General features: G+C 42.2%; 1 pseudogene; it reads left to right on the top strand.

Annotated features, from left to right (window-relative positions):
- LOC102993439 (nuclear RNA export factor 2-like) overlaps positions 1–659 on the top strand; it is a 12,734-nt pseudogene extending 12,075 nt beyond the window's left edge.
- The last annotated feature ends 5,781 nt before the right edge of the window (positions 660–6,440 follow it).

Below are 6,440 nucleotides of genomic sequence, written 5' to 3'. Positions count from 1 at the left end.
AAAATTAGTTTGGAATTAGATAGTTGTGGTGGTTGCACAATCATGTGAATGTACTAAAAAGCACTTATTTGTATACTTTAAGATGGTGTGTGCATTATATCTCAATAAAATATGGTGGGAGACTTGTACTTTAGAATTTTTCATTTGTTATTTTCTTGAACAACTTTCTTGATCAGTATATATTGAATTCCCTTGTTCTTTGCACAGCTCTACTTTTCTATTTTGAATTCTAGTGGGCATTAATGCTAGTGATAGATGGTTTGGTTTTCACTGGGTCTTTCTTCGTCATTACACATAGTGTTCATACTGGTACATGTGTCCCTGCAAGAAAGTGGCATAGATTTAGTGGTGACATTGCATGGTCAGCGTGACTGTACTGTGGTACTAATGGAGATCACCTGCTGTTCTCCCACTGCAGGTGCCTTCAGGACAATGAATGGAATTACACCAGAGCTGGTCAGGTCTTCAGTATGCTCAAGGTAAGGTCTGGGAATCAAGTGGGTTAAAAATGAACGTTTCTGGGTCTTCAAGGAGGCCAAGAAGTTGGAGGCCCGTAGCCGGGGAATGGAACTCAGGGAGCGGACTCTTCTGACATTCTGACTCCTACTCTCCAGACCGAGGGCAAGATCCCAGTGGAGGCCTTCAAAGAAATTCCCTAAAAGGAGCCCTTGGATGCCATCTTTGTCTTCATCCACATCATCTTTTCCCTCCAGCCTCAGGCCACGCCCATGCCTGGAGTTGGAGGCCTGGCTGACCAAGAAGGCAAAGGTAGGTTGTAGTCCAGGTAACATAGCCACCTGAAGTGTCCGCTGTTCTGTGTCTTTTCCCCACTCACGATTGCTGTTTGATTTCATAATAAAGAGTGTTGTTGCAAGCTGTATGTTGTGTGTCCTCCATTGCTCTTCCCTGCCCCAATCATGAGCCAGTAGGTCCAGGCCTGAAAGTCCCTTCCTTCCTCCCTGAGGAGGCGGCACCTTCTAACCCAAACAAGTGGGTTTTTATACACTTTTTTTCCATTTATAAAACATGAAGATTCTGCACAAAAATGGGATAACAGTGGGATTTAACGTGCATGCATGAAAACTCCTTTATGTCCCAGCTAGATGGATTTACATATATCATGCGTCAAGCTGGGAAATTTAAAAATACATTTACACAATTGAAAATGGAAACACAGCATACCAAAACTTGTGTGACAGAGCAAAAGGAATGATCAGAGGAATATCTATTAGTCGTTAGGTAAACGCAAATCAAAGCCACAATAGGATGCCACTTCACACCTACTACATTGGCTATAGCTTTTTTTTAAAGGAACATAAGATGAACTTTGGTGAGGATGTGGGGAAATTGGAACTTCTGTATATTGTTGGTCGGGATAAAATGGTTTCGCTGCTGTGGAGAACATTTTGTTGGTTCCTCACAAAATTAAACACAGAAGTACCATATGACCCAGCTACTCCACTTCTAGGTGTATATGCGAAAGAATTGAAAGAGGTGCCAAAACAAATTATTGTACGGGAATGCTCACAGCAGCATTATTCATTATATTCAAAAGGTTGAAACAACCCTTCTGTCCATCAAGGGATGAGTGGATAAACAAATTGTAGTATATACACACATTGGAATATGTATTTTTGCAAAGATTGAAATCCTTGTCATATGTGGTCATGGAAGTTGTCCTTCTATTTTATCAGTGGTCAGATAGTGACTTGACAGAGATTTCCTGAAGGGCCTGGAGCCAAAAAGGAAAGAAAAATAATACTGTATAGTCTTTGCAGATTGGCTTCTGATCTCGGTCACTCCAACAATGCTTAGCCAGGCTGCCTCCAACTCTGCCTTAGCCTTCCCCCCCTGCTTTTGAGGAGCTCAAAGGTCAGCCACATGTGCAAGCCTGGCTTCCTGTCAGACCTTTGCTGAGCCTGTGTCCTACCTTGTGCATATGCATTGTACTCTGGAATCTCTGCTATGCACTTCAAAACTCTTATTCCCTCAAGACTGTTCCTCATCACCCTCACCCTTCTCAGGCTATTGGGGCTCTCTGCTGCTTGCCTATTCTTCTTTGCCTTGCCCCAGGCAACTATGGGTACCATAGGTTTTTAGATGTTTTTGAGAAACGCAACCTAGACAGCCACTCCATGCCTGGGAGGGGGAGTGGGAAACAAAGCTCATCCTCTGTGTCATTCCCTCAGGGGTCCTCCATAGAAGTCAGAAGGCACAATCAGAGTTTTGGGAGAGAACAAGATCCATATTATGACCCCGGGGACCGGCAAGAAGCACAGTGAATGTGGCTGTGAGTCTCATGGGAGACGCAAGAGGGAAGAGATATGGGAACATATGTACATGTATAACTGATTCACTTTGTTATAAAGCAGAAACTAACACACCATTGTAAAGCAATTATACTCCAATAAAGATGTTAAAAAAATAAAAGAAACAGTTTGGGTTTAAGTGGTAGTTTACAAAAAGCAAGACAGAATATTCCTGACACCGCATGATACAATGTGAAAAGAACAAAGTCAGGGTAAAAAACTGTATATTACAGTATGTCTCCTCAGAAGAAGATAATAATGAATGTTAATGTTTTTATCGTTCCTCAGAAGAAGATATTATTGAATACTTATGTTTTTATGTGTAATTATAAACATTAAGAAATCAAGACAAAGGAATGCATGAGAGTGTCAACTATGTTTATAAATGGGTGATTGGAATGCACAATAGTTATTCATTCAGATCTATGCTTTGCTTGTATAAAAGGATGTTTTTGTCTGGGTCAGCGTCTTCCCAGGTGCTTAGGGTGAAGCACTATACCTGTCGGCTCCTTACGAGCATAACAAGGACAATTTATCCTTCATAAGCAGATATGAGTATCTTCTCGCTGATTAATAATCTGCAACACTTTACATGACTCACCCAACTTTTCCTGATCCCCAATTCCTTACATGTAAAAATCAGGGGTTAGGGCTAACTGCCAGCTTAATCAAGATATAGACCACATACCACACTCCCTAAAGGTTCCCAGTTAAACTCCTCTTCTTCCTCTGTCCCCATGCAAACTTTGATCTGCTTTTCATTTCCATATATTAGCTTTTCCTGCTCTAGAATTTCGTATTAATGGAATCACACATCTTGTAATCCTTTGTGTCTGGCTTCTTTAACTTAGCATAATTTTTTTTTCTTGAGATCCACCTCTGTTCAAGACTTTTTATGGCTGGGTAATATACCATTATATTGTTTACCTTTAATGTTGTTTTAATGAAGTTTCAGGAGGAAGTGAAAGTCCACCCTTGTGTTCCATCAGCCACCTTCCTGGTCAGTGTTCTGTTCTTATACAATGGATATAATTTCAACCTTTATCACTCCTTTATCTCTCTAAGGAAATACTATCTTTAGATCTTTTCCAGCCTTTTCTATTTTTCCTATTCCCTCAGTACCAATAACTCCATGTGTTGCATTTGTTCTGTCCCTTCCACGCTTACGCTGGGTTGTAACTGTCTCCTGAAGAGAAGACTTCAATGTCCAGTCAGCCCTGGGCTCCTGGGTGCTTGGCTTTAACCCATACCTGGCTCTGGGCTCATCAGCGGTTTAGCCTTCCTTCCTGACCCTACCATTGGTGGCCCCTGCTTTACAACTGTGTTTTCCCATTCCCTCCCTCCCTCGCTCGCTCCATCCCTCCCTTGCTCCTTCCCTTCCTTCCTTCCTTCCTTGAAGGAAAGCATTCTCCGTTTATTACATGGGCATTCTTATTTCATACTTTCCACCACAGTTATGTATTTATTATGATTGGAATATTCTATGTATTTATTACTGGGCTATTATTATTCCAAAACCACAATTATGAGATTTTTATTTATTTATTTTGCGGTACACAGTCCTCTCACTGTTGTGGCCTCTGCCGTTGGGGAGCAGAGGCTCCCGACGCGCAGGCCCAGTGGCCATGGCTCACGGGTCTAGCCACTCCGCAGAATGTCGGATCATCCTGGACCGCGGCACGAACCTGTATCCCCTGCATCAGCCGGAGGACTCTCAACCACTGTGCCACCAGGGAAGCCCAATTATAAGATTTTTAAACTAAATATTGAAAAACATTTGCACTCTCATCATTTAAAATGTTCAGGCAGTTCTCAACCTTGTTTACACACTAGATTCACTTGAGAAGATTGAAAGAATCACTAGCGCCAGCCTACACCCACAACAATCAAAACAGATTTGGGGGCAGACCCAAGCAATCACATTTTTAAAACTCTTCATGTGATTGCAGTGTGCAACAAAGGTTGAAAAACACTATGTTAAAAGTCATCAGGGGGTTTCCTTGGTGGTGCAGTGGTTGAGAGTCCGCCTGCCGATGCATGGGACACGGGTTCGTGCCCCGGTCCGGGAAGATCCCACATGATGCAGAGTGGCTGGGCCTGTGAGCCTGCACGTCCGGAGCCTATGCACCGCAAGGGCAGAGGCCAGAACAGTGAGAGGCCTGCATACCGCAAAAAAAAAAAAAATAAATAAATAAGGCATCAGCTTTTGTGTTATACTTGGCAGAAGACCTTAGGAATGCCTGCCACCTCACTTTGCTGACTTTCCACTCAGTGCTCCTTTTGGGGACCTAGTGATTCCATTAGCTTACATTGGGGATTGGTAAACTATGTTCCATTAGCCTGTTTCTGTATGAACTGCAGGCTAAGAATGTTTTTACATAGTAGAATGGTTAAAAAAATCCAAAGAAGAATCGTATTTCCTGGCATGTGAAAATTATTTGAAATTCACATGTCTCTGTCCATATATAAAGTTTTATTGGAAGACAGCCATGCTGTGTCTGTGGCAACTTTTGCTCTACAGTGCAGATCTGAATAGCTCCATCAGAAACTGAAAGGCCTGCAAAGCCTCAAATATTTGTCATCTGGCCCTTTCCAGGAGAAGTTTTTTCAGCTCTGGCTTAGAGCAAGTGTCCTTAAAGTAAATGCACAGTAACAGCGGTAAATGGCTGATGGTCCCTTTGGCTAAGCCTGGGAAGAAGATTTATTGTAGTTTCTTGCGACTGCACTGTAGGGTCCTTCCTTAGTAGTTCACCCATTCATCGTGTTCTGGGTCAAGTGTGGGAATTGAATAAGGGACTACCATTCGCCATCACGATAGCTCAAGTCACCAGATCTAGAGCTTGATTTATTTATTTTTATGTTCTTATATTTTATTATAAATAAATACTTATTTATATTTTATTTATTTTTACACTGATCAAGTGCAACTTTGGAGTATGTTCAGATATTTCAAGATCCAAGGGATCTGTTGATCAATTAGCCACCTTCACGGATTGCTGTAGGTCAAACCAATGTGACTACCCTTCCAGCCTTGCTGCTTTTTAAGGTAAACAGAACTCACCTTGAGGTAGGAAGTGAAGTGCTCCTACAGGGCCTGCAACTCCAGGACCCCAACATCCCCACTGAAATGAGGGGATGTCCCATCTCATCTGTGGCCTACACAAGTCAGCCACTTCAGAACACTTCGAAGACGAAGATGTTCTCCGCACTAAAGTGTTTCTCAGTGCTGTGGGGAAGGGAGCGTCCTCTGAGTCCCTAATAGCATCTGTTTGGTCCACCAACACATTGACTTCAAAGGCATTTCCTTCAAGTGACCACAGGTGACAACTCCTGCAACTGTTTCACCATTGTGTGCCATGGAACACCAATATTTCATCCTCTAATGTCAGTTGGATCCTTACTGTCTTCAGATGCACCTAAGCCAAATAACTTTTCTCAGATTCCCACTTCCTTCAGGTCCCTTGGCTTGCAACCAATTTTGGTGTCAAATACTCTATCAATCAAAGTTCCCACTTGCCTATGCCAGCTATTCATTCTAATAGCTATTTAATAAAAATAAGACGTTGGCAATAAAATATATTACATAGCTGACAAAAACTCTGTGAAGGCCAGAAAAGACGGCTTGGATGCTATGCAGCCAGGGGAAGTCCATTCACGCTTTGGGACTGCTATAGCTGAAACGCCACTGCTGCCTCTGTGTTAACTGACATGTATGCATTTTAGGCACTCTGCTGTGACTGTTCCATAAGAAGGAGAGACTCCTCCCATCATACACACTTGACCATGTCACTGAGCCATATGTGGCTCCCATGTCATTCAGTTACGCCTCCAAGTCTCAGGATGGTGCATATGCTTCATACAACTGAGATCCCATTTAGAACCCGAGCTGTAAGGGCTTCTGGTTAATGTGTACACACACACACACACACACAGACTGGTTTCATGTTTTTCCTCTTTGGTCACTAAATAACAGAAAGCATATGAGTGTTCATGTATATCAGAAGAGTTGCCAGTGGTATCCAATTCATAGTTGATTTTATAGAACGTTATAATTTTTGCTTCTGTAAATGGTATATTCAGAATGAAAACGGTATTCCTATTTGTTACAATTATTTTGTGTATATTAGTCTT

This window comes from Physeter macrocephalus, chromosome 21 (assembly GCF_002837175.3).
Source record: "Physeter macrocephalus isolate SW-GA chromosome 21, ASM283717v5, whole genome shotgun sequence".
In the NCBI taxonomy this organism is placed as follows: Eukaryota; Metazoa; Chordata; class Mammalia; order Artiodactyla; family Physeteridae; genus Physeter; species Physeter macrocephalus.
The sequence above is the reverse complement of the archived record's forward strand: the minus strand, read 5'-3'. Positions and strand labels throughout refer to the sequence as shown.